General features: G+C 37.3%; 1 long non-coding RNA gene across 1 annotated transcript in view; it reads left to right on the forward strand.

Annotated features, from left to right (window-relative positions):
* Positions 1-504: 504 nt before the first annotated feature.
* LOC144194524 (uncharacterized) overlaps positions 505-18,848 on the forward strand; it is a 75,071-nt gene continuing 56,727 nt past the window's right edge. The window contains exons 1-3 of the long non-coding RNA XR_013325908.1: positions 505-565; positions 644-706; positions 5,129-5,213. This is a non-coding gene — a long non-coding RNA (uncharacterized LOC144194524). The remainder of the gene's footprint in view (positions 566-643; positions 707-5,128; positions 5,214-18,848) is intronic.

The following is an 18,848-nucleotide window of genomic DNA, read 5'->3' on the forward strand; positions in this document are numbered from 1 at the left end:
CATTTTTTTTCCTCCAACAAACGACGGCCTAATTAATTGTGAGCCCCAACTCGTAATCGTCGTCGGCCCCCTTTTTGTCGAGATTGTTTGAAACAGTCCCTGGACAAGCATAGCTTATCATGATGGGGTAGTGGGGGCGCCGGAGCTGAAAATAATTCATTATGATTCCATAAAATGCTGTCTAAAACTTTTGAGTTTTTATGTTAATGAACGTTGTGAGTGAAATATCCATATTTTATGAAGTTTTTTTGGAAATAGAAGATTAATTTGACATTTCTGGATGCAGCCTTTCAATGGGAACGAGAGCTGTAATGATTAATTGATTAAATCAAGTAATTTATTTGGAAAAAAAATGCTTCAAATTAAAATTTACTGCTTTGAGTTATTCTTTAATAAGAGTTGCGCTTCAAAGATTTGTTATGAAATTGCTGTGTTTTGGCGTTTTTGATTTTGAGGAAAACGATGCCCTCTGCTGGCAACAATTAACATCGCTCATAACTCATCAACTATGCCTGCATTTAGTGAACGCACCTGTGACCAACGTGGACGAGCACAGCGACTTTTGGTACGAAATATAACACAATAATCATATAAAACAATGTTTATCTAATCTATATAAATGTCTCTTTTCGATGTTTTATAGGTCAAAGAAGTGCGCTTTTATATACAACTGCAATCGTCGAGTTAGTACTCATCAAGAGCTCTGGTAAGCAAAGCATGTTATTACGTTTCAATACTATACTATTATGTTCTATTATATTATTTAGCTAAACTGTGGTTATGAAGGTAGTAGTAACTATGATGTTGTAAATATTCTCGATTGGAATAGGGTTAGGGTTAGGGATAAGGTTAGGGTTAGCATCAAGCTAGCGCTAGTTTCGAGTGGCTGATCGCTACAATGTAAAATACTACAGTACATATATTATTACTATTTCAACGGGTACATTGTGAATGCTAAATGCTAAGCTAGTAAGCGGCAAGTGCTTATGACAAGTTATATGATTCATCCATTTTCTGAATCAATTATCCTCAAAACGGTCGCGGGGGGTGATGGAGCCTGACCTCGAGTACTAGGCCAATCACAGGGCACGAGGTGATGGACAACCATTCACGCTCCTTGTAATAATAGTAACAATATAAAGGACAATTAGCTTAGCATGCATGTTTTTGGGATGTGGGTCAGTGAGGATGACCTGGGATGGAACCCACAACCCCAGAACTGCGAGGCCAGGTCACTCGTCCATTGCTGTGTAATTAATATTTTGTTTGCATTATAATTTGAAATTTTCTCAGTGAGAATAGGTTAAAAGCACCATACATATTTAGGTCAATTTAACTGTTTAATCCATTTATTTAGCTAATTTAAGTATGAAATAAATTAAATAAATAAGTTTGATTTCACGTGGGCCATTTTAGATATAATATTTAGATTTTTTAAAATAAATGGATTAAAAGAACTAGATTAAAAGCCCTGAATATTCATTTTTTATAGATCTAAAACAATGTTGATTTTATCTTTTTAAAATATATTTTTAGATTTTACAAAATGATTTTTGAACTAAAAACATGGATTAAAAATGACAATTATTGATTTAAAATGTGAAAAATCAGGAAATTTAATCTACATCTATACTCTTCATTTTAATTTGATCCTAAAACACAAAGTCAGCACTCATGATTTACTTTTCCGGGCCACACAAAATGATGCAGCGGGCCAGATTTGGCCCACTGACCACCACTTTGACACCAAATGATCAAAAATTAATGTTACATAAATATTCAATAAATAACAAAAAAACAAAATCTTCTAACTCCCATCCTTTAAATTGAAATGAACCCTTAAAAAAAAAAAAAAATCCTCTTCTTCTCCAGCGAGCTCTCCGGAACGCCATCAACCCTGGGCTCTTCTTCCCACAGCTTATCATTTTTCTTTTCTAATACATTCTTATCTCCAATGCATGGCTTGGCTTTCTCATCGCCGCCCCCCCTACAATCCCCCCCCCACCCCATTTTGTCCACATGATCACTCAGTGAGTCCAGAGAGTCCAAGCGTTGCGTGGCTAAGTAGCTTATTATTACACCCCTTTTCTAAAGTGAACATGAATTGTACTCGAGCTCTGTCGCTTAGACACTTAAGATAAGAAAGAAACGTGTAAAGAACACTCGCATATGACGTTACCTTACCGTTTAAGTCTTCCATTTTAAATAGGAATCAGGACTTTTTTCCTTTTAAACTGGAAAATCGCACTCTAAAGATGGAGTAATGGTGGAATTGGCTTCAGGCCTATTTTCACTATGGTAAGTATTAGCAAATGTTGGCTAGCAAATGAATGCTAACGACGATGCTCAACTGAACAATGAAAATAATATTTAGAGCTTAATAATTAACCTTGGAGTAGTAAATTAATTGTACAACAGTTTCTTTTTAAATTAGTTTGTTTACAACTTGTTAATGTCCAATCTATTTGAACTGGGAGGGAGGCATTTTTGCCAGTCCTCCCACTTCCTATGGTACAGTCAATGAAAAACAATGAGTTAACAACAGGTTGATTCAAAAAAATACCCACTGAAAATGAAATTTACCACATTTCTGGTGGAAAAATAAAATTCAGTCTTAGTATTTTGTAATCTACTGTTTAATATACCCCCACATTTAATATACCTGGGTATATTAAACGGTAGGGGTATATTAAATGGCACACAAACGGGAAGGTACGATTCACCACGCACTCTTTATGCTGTGACAGGTTTGTATCAATGTTTTACAGACTAAAACTACTTACTGCTGAATAAAGTCTGACTTGGAATTTTAATGAACTTAAGAATCTATAATTATACACCCATGAACACCATATAAATCTTGCCAAAAAAGCTGAGTTGCCGGTTAATATACTTGGATATATTAAACAGCAGGGGTATATTAAATGGCGCACAAACAGCAGGCTCCAATAAAGCAAAAATCATTTAATGTACCCGGGTATATTAAACGGCAGGGGTATATTAAATGGCGCACAAACGGGGGGCTCAAAAAAGCGAAAATCATTTAATATACCCGGGTATATTAAACAGCAAAATACAGTAATATATCAACATTTCAGTATTAACTATTCAATAGTTTCGATAATGCAGCTGAAGACATAAGTCTCATCAGCCTCTAAAAATCTAGGTATAAAAGACACAGGGCTATTTGCCAGAAGGCGCTGGAGCCGATCCGAACTAACACCTTGAATGGTTGCCATCCAATCGCAGGGAAATGAAAAAACTCACTTCTAAGGATGACTAACCAGACCGCTAAGGACACACTTCCTGATTGTACTGCTCACATGACTTACATTTTGAATTTGTGTACCTGCAGGCAACATCCTTTCGGAAAGTACAATCCAGCAATCGATATACAGTATCTCAGAAATACCATGTGCGATGATTTTTCTCAAGATTTTCCCTTCAAAGTAACACATTTGTACTCCCTAACAAAAACATAAATATGGAGGTGAAAATTGTGAATCAGGGGGCGGCTTATATGCGAGAAATTCTAAAATTCAACAATTTTAAGGCAATTTTACGGGTACGTTTTATGGATTAGGATTAGAATTGTCTTAGTTTACTAATGAGTTAAACCAGAGTTGGTTAACCAATTCTGCAAATAGATTTAATTCTAAGCAATCTGACACAGTTTAGCCAATGTTTATTTTTTTAATCAAATAAGCAGCACCTGACTGCAATCAACTAATTATATAAAAAGAGCTGAAAATTGTGAATCAGGGGGCGGCTTATATGCGAGAAATTCTAAAATTAAACGATTTTAAGGTATTTTTTTTAGTACGGCCTATCTGTATACTATGCAAAAACATACGGTAATTCCAGATATATTCTTGCCGTCAATCGCAAAGCAAAACTTTGTGATAAACTCAGAATAAAAACTCAGATAGATGCATCTAAGCACTAAACATAACCGACGATTGAGAGAAAGCAAGGTGTCTCCTAGTGAGTCTCCATCCTCTCACTCTTCTCTTCTCCCCACCCCCCGGTGATGTATTTTTCCAACCAGGAGAAAATAGAGTTAAGCATTTGAAAGAAATAATAAAAAAACAAGAAAGATGTGAGGACAGTGAAGCGTCTTGCCACAATTTGAGCTCTGGGGGCAAAAAGCGTTGGTTTTCTTGAAGGGTCGTTTGACTCTTCCCCAATGGTTCAGTTTTGCCTTTAAGCACTCTGACAGTGAGAAATCCTCGGCCGACCGTAAAGTCGGCATTAAAAAGATCCATCATCTAGGCGGCATCGCAAGACCCCAGGCCGGCACCACTGTCCAATAATACAGTCTGCATTCTCCAATTTTTCATGACACACAGCCAGATGGCCACCGTAAACAATACACACCAACATGCATACATACACACACACATTGTTTTGTTTTTTGTCCTGATTGATCATCTTATCCTGCGACAAATGTTCTCAACTTTTCCTCATTTATTCCAGACATTGTTGTTTTCTTTCCATGTAAAAAAACAATCTCAAAATAGACGTTCCTTTTTCTGGTTTGTGACAATTAGAAATAAATTTGTACATGGAAAAAAAATACTACTAATCATACAAATATTTTTGTTTTCAATCTGTTTGACGGATTATTTGACCGGATGTCGTTGCTAGGCAGGATTCTGTAAGTCTGCGCCCCGTCTGCGTCGTAAAATTCATGATTGGATGGTCACTAGATGACGAATGCCGTGAGATTGTCCACACCCCCCTGCTGCGTCACTACGGTATCGCATCGACGGTCAACAGAACTCTTATATTACTAGGATTATGTAAGTGTCTGCTCCCCGTCTGCGTCGTAAAATTCATGAATGGTTCTTTCAATTGGTTCATTTTTAGTGGTTTATGGTTCTTTTTAGGAATTAGGAATCTTACTCAATCACAGGAGTACAAAAATATATTTTTAATATTGCAGATTTAGAAAAAAGAGTTACAAAAATATTTGTCTACGTAATTCTACACGATTTTCTTACAAAAAAAAGCATACGATAAAAATAGTCACAAAAATAAAACAAATACTTGATCGACCGCCTCATGTTGATTTTGTTAACTATGCTACCTTTATGATGAAACCATATTTTAACTACCTTTTTTTTAGCATTCATCCTGCTCTCATTCACCAATGGCTGGATTGCTCCATCAATATTTCGAGATAGACCACCACTTCATTTTGCAAAATACTTGTAAGTACATCATCAACACCAGCACTACAAATAAATAATAAACCCGGGTCCTAGCCTATGAAGGGTATAACGGTTGGGTCAGTTGAAAGTATAATACAAACATAACATAGTGCATAGAGCTCCCACCATCCCAAGGAGCCAACAAGGTAAGTGGTGATTAAAGTCCCACCATCAAAATTTGTACACACTAATTAAATGATAGAATCTTGAGAGTATTCAGAAACAAACTATCAAGAGCACTCTCGTCTTCTCTGCGCAGCAGCAATAATATGGCGGGCAGTAAATAAAAGATATTATATAATACTTAGATATTAAACAGTTCTTAGATATTGAACAGTACCTAGATATTAAACAGTACTTAGATATTAAACAGTTCTTAGATATTGAACAGTACCTAGATATTAAACAGTACTTAGATATTAAACAGTACTTAGATATTAAACAGTACTTAGATATTAAACAGTATTTAGATATGAAACAGTACTTAGATATTAAACAGTACTTAGATATTAAACAGTACTTAGATATTAAACAGTACTTAGATATTAAACTCTCTCTCTTAGATATTAAACTCTCTCTCATAAATATAATTTTGAGAGCTGGCTTCAACAGTAAACTCCATCATTTGACCAGTGACCAAAAGACCAGCGACCAAACGTCCGAGCACCTCTAACACCAAGTTTAAAAGCACAAAATAACTGTCTTGGTTGGTATAGTAGTCCATGCATTTTGATTCAATATTACAAGAGTTTCCACTAATACTCAAGCTAATACAAAATCTTTTTGCTCTATTACCTCGAAAACACAAGCCTTACTCCATGTCCCTATGTGCCAGTTTCATTTTTTTACAGCTTGGCTGCCTTGTACACCCACCCCTCACTTACTCTACTCATAAACCTGAACTAACATGGAACAACTAGCTTCATTGCCTAGAAATACTTCCTTAGTTTTCCCACCAATTGCCTTTCTTATTGTTGGGTTTATTCTGTATTACTATTTTACATATATTTGTAGCAATTCATTTCTTCGTTAAATCATTAAATCATTCTTTCTATTGTTCGGCTCGAGGTCATAGACAGCCACCTGGTCCACTCTCACGTGGACTTTTTATCCAAGGATTGTTTATGCTACATCTCACCCAGTATTGGCCAATACTCAGGATATCTGCCACTTCCATAACAGTCGTGACACACTTTGGGCTTCTTTATGTAATTGTTTAATGATTGTTAGGTCAAATGAAGGCGTGATTGTTTTTATCCAAATGCCTTAAAGCCGTACGCAAAATACTGTTCGAGAGGATACTTTTGAAGACATCCTCCCTTAAGGTTCTTATCTGTGATCCAATCTATTTAATCAAATGTCAATAATTGAATAAGATGTCTGCCTGCAGTTATTAATAATTACAAAGAAGGGTCATTATTGGTGAACCTATCACTTATACACACTCACTAACTCCATACATGAAGATTGTTTTGAATAAACCATTTTTTTAGATTAGCGCAACTAGGAAAAAAAAAACTTGCGGGATAGTCTGCCCCTGTTTTACGTCAAACGTTATCGCAGACAAGCAGACCAATGCGGGCCTTCGGTAGTGATGCATCAGCACGCCTTGGCAAGGTCAAGCACTTCCTTTCACTCTTTTCTCACACAAGCTCTTACTCTCTCTGTCGAGCAAATTTGTCTGCAAAAAAAGCGAGATGAAATGTCAAGTGCAGAGCGACGGCCTGGGAACGACACATTCTAATTAACTTCCTCTGGTGGAGATTTTCCCACTTCCCTTTCTGGCTTCTATACTCGCGTGTGAATCTTTCATCTGTACCTCGGAGGAACTAACATACTCACAGCAAAAGGACAGAACCATGGCTGTCAAGAGAAATAAAAAGGTCAGAAAATAAAGAGTCTGGCCCCCAATTGACGGAACTCCTTGTGGAGGGGGACTTAAAAACAGCGTGAAAGTAGATAGTGGCACTTGAGAATTTTTTTTACCAGTAAAGAACCATGTTTTGCCATGATGGGATTTTGTGATAAATGGCAGTTGACGATATCTCGATGACCAAATTGTCTCACGCTTAGATGTTTAAGGAGAATTCACAAAAAGAGTCGGTGCCCACTTATCACAAGCTCACAGACGAGGAGGACAAGTGGGTGAAATAAAAGAGACGAGTTTATTTATAGAAGCGTGTCCTATTCAATCACATCAACATCTGGCGGCATTCTTCGTAGGGACATCTTGACGTCAGTCACTGAACTGCTTTGATACGACAGGCATACCTTGAGATATGAGCTTAATAAGTTCTGGGACTGAGCTTGTATGTTGAGTTATTAGTATCAAAAATCAACGTTTCCCGTAGAAATAAACTAAATAAGTTAATTCGTTCCAACCCTCTGAAAAAACACACCCAAAACAAGATATTGGATTGGAAAAACATTTGTATTTGTTCTAATTTGCCATCCATTAAGAAAGTAACAAATAACTAGTGGTTTAATAGTACTAAAATGTGGTTAATAGAATTTGTTCCGACCCTCTGAAAGAAAACACCCAAAACCACTATTACAATGGAACAAACATTTTTATTGGCTCTAATTCAATATCTACTAACAGAGTAACAAATAACTAGTGGTTATGAGCTCAGTCATGCATATACCTCTCATGTTTTTCCATTATTTCGTGCTAAATATTGATTGTCATCACACACATTTTCTTCGCACTACCCTTCATTGCACTGGGTTGTTTTGGACCCATTGTGTTTCCCTTAATTTTGCACTGACTAACGCAAAGATATAAGGGTCATGATGTGACTGGACTTTTGGTTGCCGGTCTTTTGGTCGCCGGTCTTGTGGTGAGTTTACTGTTGAAACCAGTTCTCAAAATTATATTCATAAGAGAGAGTTTAATATCTAAGAGAGAAGTTTAATATCTACAAGAGAAGTTTAATATATATGAGAGAAGTTTAATATATATGAGAGAAGTTTAATATTTTCGAGAGAAGTTTAATATCCACGAGAGAAGTTTAATATCTAAGAGAGAAGTTTAATATCTACAAGAGATGTTTAATATCTAAGTACTGTTTAATATCTAAGTTCTGTTTAATATCTAAGTTATGTTGAAACCAGCTCTCAAAATTATATTCATGAGAGAGTTTAATATCTAAATGTTTACTGTTTTCAACAGTACTTAGATATTAAACAGAAGTTAGATATTAAACTTTACTTAGATATTAAACTTTACTTAGATATTAAACTTTACTTTGAAATTAAACTTTACTTCGAAATTAAACTTGACTTAGATATTAAACTTTAATTAAATATTAAACTTTACTTAGATATTAAACTCTCTCTCATTTATATATTATTATAATTTTGAGAGCTGGTTTCAACAGTAAACTCTCTGTCACCATTTGACCGGCGACCAAAAGACTGGTAACCAAAAGGGACCAAAAGACCGGCGACCAAAAGACCGGCGACCAAAAGACCGGCGACCAAAAGACCGGCGACCAAAAGATCGGCGACCAAAAGACCGGCGACCAAAAGACCGGCGACCAAAAGACCGGCGACCAAAAGACCGGCGACCAAAAGACCGACGACCAAAAGACCGGCGACCAAAAGACCGGCGACCAAAAGACCGACGACCAAAAGACCGGCGACCAAAGATCCGAGCATCGGGTCATGAGGATAGCTGGAGCTTGGACCGTGCCCAGAACACCTCATTTAGAAAGTAGTCCAGTAGGCATCCTACTCTAATTCCCGAGCCAACTCATCTGGCTCCTCTCGATGCAGAGGAGCAGCACCTCTACACCAAGCCCAGACAACCGAGTTCCATATCTTATCAAGAATACTTATTCAAGGCCACCAGGGCGGGGAATCAAACACATAACCTAGTGAACGACAATTCTACTATTCCTTCAAAAGAGGCGAACTTAAGACAAGAAATACGGTGTGAAAATCTGCTCATCGCCATCCTTGGGGTATTTTTTCAAAAGTGTGTGACAGACACGATTACTTGAGAATTGTTTAAATCCTAGAGAGGGAAAACAGCAAATTATTACCTGCCAACTTCATAAAAAGCAAAAGGGTGTTATGATATTCCAACATCAATGAAAAGATTTCATCAGCCACGTCTGGGTGAACCAAAAGGGAATGCTATTTCAGTTTCTCGGGTGCGGTTCCTGCCTCGCCCTTGCATCAGAGATGACAAATTGGGCAGAAGCTTTCGCCTCTGCATGATAAAGAAGTTGATAGGAAAATAATAGTCTCAGTAAATTAACCATTAAGTGTATGACGGAATAACTTAATTAGGCAATGTGTCAAATGACTGGTCTGTCTGTGGGTGTCAGTTAGAAACATAGTCAGTCATCTGGAAGGTTGTTGTCATAGACCAAATGCGATCAAAAGGAAATGTCCAGTGGAGCACTGCAGTGGTAAGATGCATTTGCAGTTCGTGCATGTTTCTTCGTTTTTTTTTTTTTTTTTTGCTACTCTGCCTTCAGCTATCGCCGCTAGCTATCCCCCTGGAGTGAAAATAGGAGCCGGTTGTGTGAGGTTTCAACCGCTGACTGACTGCACTGCATCTCACAGTAGCAGCAGGAGGCAGAGTTGGATCTTTGTGTGGTAATGTCCTAAGTCCAAGCTAAAACATGGCCAAAGACGAAGTGGAGAACAACAATCGGACCTGAATCGACGTTAGACTCATGCTACTATCTTCATTGCCAATGATAGGTTCATTAATAATTACCGTATTTTCACGACTAAAAGGCGCACTTAAAAGTCTTACATTTTCTCCAAAACAGACAGTGCGCCCTAAAATACAGTGTGCCTTATAACACAGTGCGCCTTATAATACAGTGCACCTTATATATGGGAAAAAACAGAAAACCAAAAACGAAAAACCACCGCTGTCGGATATTAAAAAAACACAAATACCTGAACTGAAACAATACTGTTAAATATACAGATGCCATCTTAGTTTTCAACATCTTCCATCATATAGCTCTTCCCCCACTGCAAGATTTTACACGAAAAAATCCAAAACATCAACAATGGCTGGCTCTAGAAGTGACTGTAAAGTAGAGAGTGCTTCATAGCTGGAAGTCAATAGCAATTACCGTATTTTCACCACTATAAGGCGCACTTAAAAGTCTGAAATTTTCTCCAAAATAGACAGTGCGCCTTATAATACAGTGCGCCTTATAATACAGTACGCCTTATATATAAATAAAATGTCATTCATTGAGGGTGCGCCTTATAATGCGGTGCACCTTATAGTCGTGAAAATACGGTATATATAATAGTATTACAGAATAAACCCAATAGCCAACATTCCTCATCCCAAAACAATCTAAATCGGTTATAACTCACATTGGCTCATTGGCAAGATCCGATAGGCCTCCTGGAAGAATATATTTGCTTGCAGTGAATCTGAGGCACTCCAACAATAGCTTGCTAGGTGAAACAAAGTTTCTAAGCGAATGCTCTCAACAAAGAAAGAACAGATGGACTATATGCTCTTTTGAACACTCTCTACTGCAGCTATGAAGACTGGTTTTCGAGGCACCACTGAGAGCAGTACAGCATACAGTTAGTTCAAGGCATACTGACAGTAACATTTGCCATGCAACATTCTGATAGAAGCATCAACTATTGGGAGTTTGTGCCAACAGCTTCCCAAACACCTAAAAAGACCACCTGAAAATCGTAGAAGTACAACATCAGATATAAGACCTTGCAAGACATTGCTGCTGACTGTAAAATTTGTTCTCTGCTGTGCTGAAATTAAATCAATTCACTCGAGGAAGATGGGATAGTCAGGAGACAGGAGAGACAATTCAGGATCAATGCAACGGTGTGCAATATAGAAGATGGACATTTCGATTCATACAGTATCTCAGAAATACCACGTGCGATGATTTTTCTAAAGATTTTCCATTCAAAGTAACACATTTGTACTCCCTATTAAAACCAGGAATATGGAGGTGAAAATTGTTAATCATGGGGCGGCTTATACAAGAGAAATTGTAAAATTCAACGATTTTAAGGCAATTTTACAGGTACGTTTTATGGATTAGGATTACCGTATTTTCACGACTATAAGGCGCACTTAAAAGTCTTACATTTTCTCCAAAATAGACAGTGCGCCTTATAATACAGTGTGCCTTATATATGGAAAAAACAGAAAACCAAACACGAAAAACCACCACTGTCGGATATTAAAAAAAAACACAAACACCTGAACTGAAACAATACTGTTAAATATGCAGATGCCATCTTAGTTTACAAAATATTCCATCATATAGCTCCTCCCCCACTGCAAGATTTTATACAAAAAAAATCCAAAACATCAACAATGGCTGGCTCTAGAGGTGACTGTAAAGTAGTGAGTGCTTCATACCTAGAAAGTCAATAGCAATTACCGTATTTTCACCACTATAAAGCGCACTTAAAAGTCTTATATTTTCTCCAATATAGACAGTGCACCTTATAATACAGTGCGCCTCATATATGGAAAAAAGGTCATTCATTGAGGGTGCGCCTTATAATGCGGTGCGCCTTATAGTCGTGAAATTACGGTAGGAGGATTTGTGATTACTAATGAGTTACACCAGATTTGTTCAACCAATTCTGCAAATGGATTTCATTCCAAATGATCTTGACACAGTTTAACTAATGTGTATTTTGTTTTCCCAAATAAGCAGCACCTGACTGCAATCAACTGATTATATAAAAAGACAGTAGAGTGGTTAAAAGGTGTCCTGCTAATCGATTGGAATTAAATTTTGCACCCACTGCGGCCCTGTGTGGAATTGATCTGGCACTTATGAGTGAGACAGTGGGCGGGTGGGTCAATCAGTGAGTTTGTAATAAGTGATTTTGTTATTCAGAGGGTCTTTGAGTGAGTTTGTCAGTTATTTAGTTATTCAGAGGGTCTTTGAATGAGTGTCAGTCACAAAAAAAACTGTATTTTGCCTAGCCTTGACCTCACATCAAGCCCCACCCTCAAGACAATAATGCAACATAGCGGCTAGTAGGTTATTAGCGTACTTAGCCATGCGGTGGTAATTAGGATACACGTTAGCCTTGTGTGCTAATTAACTTCATGTGGTTTAACATCATTGCCCCGCATTTAACACAGGAATGAATGTTAATTGAGTATTCATTATCCTATTCGTCTCATATACATGTGTAATTCATCCTCTCTTTAGCAACATGCTAACATAAAACGTTCGTCTTTGGGAAAGGCTCTGACGGAAATTGATGCTGCACTCTTTACGCACTATATTGATAGAACCCTTCCTATCTCGCTCCATTGAAGTAGGTTGCTATCGGTAAAGGTCAAATCACTCCATAAGACCAATTTAAGGGCTGAAACGTAGTCAATCAAAAAGACGGGAAACGTGGTAAGCATGGTGAAAAAAGGCCTGTCAACACACAAATAGACAGTGCGCCTTATAATCCAGTGCGCCTTATATATGGAAAAAACAGAAAACCAAAAACCTCCACTGTCGGATATAAAAAAAAACACAAACGCCTGAACTCAAACAATACTGTTAAATATGCAGATGCCATCTTAGTTTACAAAATCTTCCATCATATAGCTCCTCCCCCACTGCAAGAATTTATACAAAAAAATCCAAAACATCAACAACGGCTGGCTCTAGAGGTGACTGTAAAGTAGTGAGTGCTTCATATCTGGAAGTCAATAGCAATTACCGTATTTTCACCACTATAAGGCGCACTTGAAAGTCTTACATTTTCTCCAAAATAGACAGTGCGCCTTATAATACAGTGCGCCTTATATATGGAAAAAATTTCATTAATTGAGAGTGCGCTTTATAATGCAGTGCGCCTCATAGTCGTGAAAATAAGGTAATTTGATGGATGGATAGCACTACTGTAATTTGTTTTGTAAATTAGGGCCTTGCTTCAATTTATAGGACATTTAAAGCCAGGGGTTTGCTTGTTTGTGTACTTTGACGGATCATCTCAGTTGTAAGCATTTAAGTAGCTGTTGTTGAAACTTAGCTGTAGGTGAAGAAGGTGCTTATGCCTGTCGCTGGCTGGCAAAAGTGAGCTCAAAATGTCTTTATCAGCCACACAGGAAATGTTCACAGGATTAAGACTTGAGAATAGGATTGCTGTAATCGTACGGAAGCCAACTGCATGTCAAATTTTTAAACCGGCAAGCCTACAAATTGAATAGAAAAGAAGCCAAACCACATGACTGGATGCAGACGGACCAATCACGGCATAGCAAAAAGAGGGAGAGAGTGTAATAGGAAAGTGCTCTATAGCAAGCCATGAATAAAAATGACAGTGTTAGTGTGTGTGTGTGCATTTGTTTGTGAACGTTGTGCGTCCAGAGAGAGCCGGGTGACGAGGGTCAAACGGTACTCATGCGTTGTGAGTCTAGGAGATGTCCACTTGATTAAAAGTCGCTCTGATGGCTAACAGAGCAGAACGTCCCTGCTTTGTAGCAGAAATGCACACACTGTGACAAACTATGCATGGCTGAAGGTCCCATTTGGGATTTTGCAGTTGAACTTAACACAAAAAAACATAAGATTCTGACCTTTACTGAAACCGAAACATAACATCATTTTTAAAAGCATAGCCATTTTTTTTTGCCATCATAACTAAAGCCTGCACTAGAATGTTGACCCAAATCTTACACAACTGTTAACTGAATTCCAATCCCAGTTTGACTTTTCATTGTTACCAAAGAAAGATTTTGACTTTGCTGTTTTAAGGAGCTGCTTTGAGATGTTATATATATGTTATATATACTGAGCAGTGTCAGAAAGTTCAGGGAAACTCAAAGATAGGGTATTTATCAAGGCTTCTTCCATTATCCGTGCCTAAAAGAGCATTAATACAGTCCCGTTAGACAATGTTGCCTCTAATTTTTCATATATCTGGGCATACAGATAAATCAGCAGGTACCGTATTTTCACGACTATAAGGCGCACTTAAAAGTCTTACATTTTCTCCAAAATAGATAGTGCGCCTTATAATCCAGTGTGCCTTATATATGGAAAAAAACAGAAAACCAAAAACTACCACTGTCGGATACTAAAAAAACACAAACGCCTGGACTTAAATACAATACTGTTAAATATGCAGATGCCGTCTAAATTTACAACATCTTCCATTATATAGCTCCTCCCACACTGCAAGATTTTATACCAAAAAATCCAAAACAACAACAATGGCTGGCTCTAGAGGTGACTGTGTAGTGAGTGCTTCGTACCTGGAAGTCAATAGCAATTACCGTATTTTCACCACTATAAGGCGCACTTAAATGTCTTACATTTTCTCCAAAATAGACAGTGTGCCTTATAATACAGTGCGCCTTATATATGGAAAAATGTCATTCATTGAGGGTGCGCCTTATAATGTGGTGCACCTTATAGTCGTGAAAATACAGTATATTTATACTACCAATTAATGATCTAGCCATAACATTGAATTATTAATACACATACATAAACCATCTTAATAAATGGCACTCATATTTGCACAGATCTGACTTACCTTATTTTCCACGTCTGTCCTTGAGGTAGTCTGGCTTTCATTTTTAGTCCATATTTTTCCATCGAAAAACTCGCATGTTTTTCAGAACAGACTTTTCGCACTGGAAAAACAAAACATATCCCTTAGTTTCAGTACTTCTATTTGTACACACATCGACAGTCATTCCAACTTAAAGATTCACAATTATTTTTAACGCTGGTTTGGGGAGTCACCATAACACATTTATGTTACCTGAGTTAGCGTTAGCCTCATGCGGAAGTACTGTCAATGCCGTGATTGGCTATGTAGTGTGATTGCATCTTATCCAATGATTGGCTGGACACCTGCCACTCAATAAATTACACATTAAAATGATACAGAAAAAATATATATCTAATATCTTTGCAGTATGTTCAGTGCGCAATTGTTGTGCAACTTAGAGGGAACGTTGCCGCTAGCTCTTCTTCTATTGGTTGCTCAGTCCAAGCCCACGACAGAACAGATTACTATTTGGGTATCTTTACGATACTCCCACTCCTCCTAATTCATTCTCTTAACCCATCCCCACCTGACCAGAAACCCCCAAACGCACATCATTTATGAAATTAATCGTTATGTCGAAGGCCCTCAAGTGACGTAGTAGCTGTGTAATAATGAGCCGTAAAACACTACAGAAATAAAATCAATGCTTGTGTGTGTGCTACACTTTTTTAGTATTTTTCACAAAAATTATTGTCCTTAGTTATTTATGCTTTTTTTGATGGATGGACTTTGGATTTCATTGTAATTTTTCATATATCTGGGCATACAGATAATCAGCAGGTACCGTATTTTCACGACTATAAGGCGCACTTAAAAAAAATAGGCGCTGTAAACCAGGCCACAGAGCTGTTACTTTGCCCTCATTGCTTATTCAACAATCTCATTGTCTGGTGCAGTGGTTCTTAACCTTGTTGGAGATACCAAATCCTACTTTAGTGTCAAATAAAATAGTACAGTGTTCCCTCGGGACCACCCGCAATAAGTGAATTTCCGCGAAGTAGGGATTCTCCTTCAAAAATGCTTAATTTTAATAAAATCTTAAAATTTTTTATTTATTTTTTTAAATTTAATTATTTATTTTTTTAATTTTTTTTACAGTTTTTTTTTACCCCCCTGTATACAGTACACCATATAGAATACTGGTAGAGAGAGTGAAATTCATGTTATAACAAAAAAACTGTAAAATATGTTGTTTCAATGTAATAATTGTATTTTTTTTCCTAAAAAAATCCGCAAAGCTCCGAGTCCGCGGTAGCTGAACCGCGAAGTAGCGAGGGAACACTGTATTTTTTAAAAAAAATCCTCATAGCACTGATTGGGCAGACTTTGATGGTCAAGCTTTGCATGTTATTATGTATAGACATGACCACTTTAGTTCGATCTAACCCAGGTTTAGAAACCCTGTTCTAGCACTTTAGCATTATCAAAGAACAGCTAATCAGTTCATAGTTAAACTGTCCACAATTAGTTAAAAATATGATGATTTTGGAATCAGGAATAATATGCATTTAAAATCATATTTTGGAATTAGGAATATGTAGTTCATGTCATATTTTGGAATTAGGAATAATATGCAGTTAATGTCATATTTTGGAATTAGGAATAATATTAAGTTAATGTCATATTTTTGGAATTAGGAATAATATGCAGTTAGTCATATTTTGGAATTAGGAATAAAATATAACAGTTAATGTCATATATTGTCTATTCAAAATAATTTAGGATTGACACTTACTGCCTGAAATGATTATTGTTTGGCAACCCCTAAAATGATGATTATTGTTTGGCAACCCCTAAAAGCAGTATGACCTATCAAAATAAAACACATACATACACATACATTGAAAAAAACATTTTTCTTGTTTCTTAATAATTTTTATATGATTCCAATCTTCCGCTATTTTAAGAAAAAATATTTGGATCTCACGGCCATAAATCAAGCACCCTCTTATTCAAACTTTAGTTTTTTTAAATACCAGAATTCAAACATAAAACCTGAAACCCCATCTAGACACCCTTACATAAACTACAGATCCAAATTCGAAACACTCAATGGTTTAAATCCCCATTTTTTCCATGACCAATGGGCAACTGGGAAGCATTCATCAACTCTGCAAGCGTTGCTTTGTGTTTTCAACAAGTTAATCATTTGTTGTGTTGTTGTGTCCATCGGTTCACACCCATGACGACAAAGTGGACACTTGAGACAAAACCAAAATCCCACCGCACAAATGCACGTACACACACACACACACGCACATAGGCGCAGTAAGTAATTGTGAATCAATAAACAATTCCAGTAGTGTATCATAACACGGTGCTAAGTGACCTCAAATCCCTGGCCACCAAAGCGCGTCTCCATTTTCAAGCTAATGGAGACCTCGGTCACATGATCCAGTACTGACAGCCTCGGGAGACACCCAACCGAGTCTTCCATACTGGAATTTATAACAAGGAACATGTGAAGTCATCTACTTTTAGCTCTTTGACGTTTAATAACATGGAATAAAATGCAACGACCCTGATCAAATCATAAAAGCTAAGTAAAAGCATGTGTGTATAGTGTAAAAGCTTATTGTATTCCCAGAGGAAATGCTAACATTAGAAACTCAAACCTTGATTTAAAACCACAGAAAAAAACTAAACTTGATTCAAAGCGTTACCAATGGCTTGACTAGCTTATTTTAAATGCTAACTACATTACTAATGCTAACATAAAAGCTAGGTTAGCGATTTTAGGCCGAAAGACGCATGTTCGACTTTAGCGCATTCGTAACCGGTCGTTTCGTCGACAGACAATTCGTAGAGGGACAATTCGTAGTCGGACAATTCGTCTTTGGACATTTCGTAGTCGAACAATTCGTCTTTGGACATTTCGTAGAGGGACAATTCGTAGAGGGACAATTCGTAGAGGGACAATTCGTAGAGGGACAATTCGTAGAGGGACAATTCGTAGAGGGACAATTCGTAGAGGGACAATTCGTAGAGGGACAATTCGTAGAGGGACAATTCGTAGAGGGACAATTCGTAGAGGGACAATTGGTAGAGGGACAATTGGTAGAGGGACAATTGGTAGAGGGACAATTGGTAGAGGGACAATTGGTAGAGGGACAATTGGTAGAGGGACAATTGGTAGAGGGACAATTGGTAGACGGACAATTGGTAGACGGACAATTGGTAGACGGACAATTGGTAGACGGACAATTGGTAGACGGACAATTGGTAGACGGACAATTGGTAGACGGACAATTGGTAGACGGACAATTGGTAGACGGACAATTGGTAGACGGACAATTGGTAGACGGACAATTGGTAGACGGACAATTGGTAGACGGACAATTCTTAAGGTTAGTGGTTAGAATTAGGGTTATGGGATAGTGGTTAAGGTTAGGCGACGAAATGTCCGGTGATGAACCTTCCGGGGACAAAATGTCCGGCAACGAACCGTCCGGGGACGAAATGGCCGGGTACCAGCGCATTTGGTATAAGCCTATTTCAAACTAGGAAATGATGAAAGTGAAGGAGGTAACAAAAAGTAATCCATCAGTAAATTGTACTCAATTAGCAAATAGCCAACATGCTTTAATTTTACTATGTAAGTTTTATGTTATATCTGTTGAAGTGGGCTACGTGCTAAGCAATTTGCCAGGTACCAGGAATACTTGCTAGATCATAGGTGAAACTCTACTCCAAATTGATTGGGTACTTTGTGGAAATCCATGTTGTATCAAATAATATTGTAAAATCAATGGGGAGCTTGTTAAAGTGATGCTGGTTACCTTGAATGTTTCAGTCAGTTTGCAAAATGAGTTTTTTAAGGTCAATTTCAGAAGTGGACGACGCCCTTGAAATAAATGATAAAACTGCCTAAACATTTCATGAGTTATAGATTTTATATTCATTTATTTGCTCTCTAATTTAATGCTTTACATTTGGATTCATTGTAAATTGTCCTGTCATTCAAAATTAGGTGGTAATTCCAAGTTAAATTGAAAAGCAATGGGCCTTAAATTTCAAATTAATCCAAGTTAATTTGAATTTAATAACCTAACGAGTAAATTTAGGACATCAATTAAAAATGTGATTATT

Source organism: Stigmatopora nigra, chromosome 3 (genome assembly GCF_051989575.1).
Source record: "Stigmatopora nigra isolate UIUO_SnigA chromosome 3, RoL_Snig_1.1, whole genome shotgun sequence".
NCBI lineage: Eukaryota > Metazoa > Chordata > Actinopteri > Syngnathiformes > Syngnathidae > Stigmatopora > Stigmatopora nigra.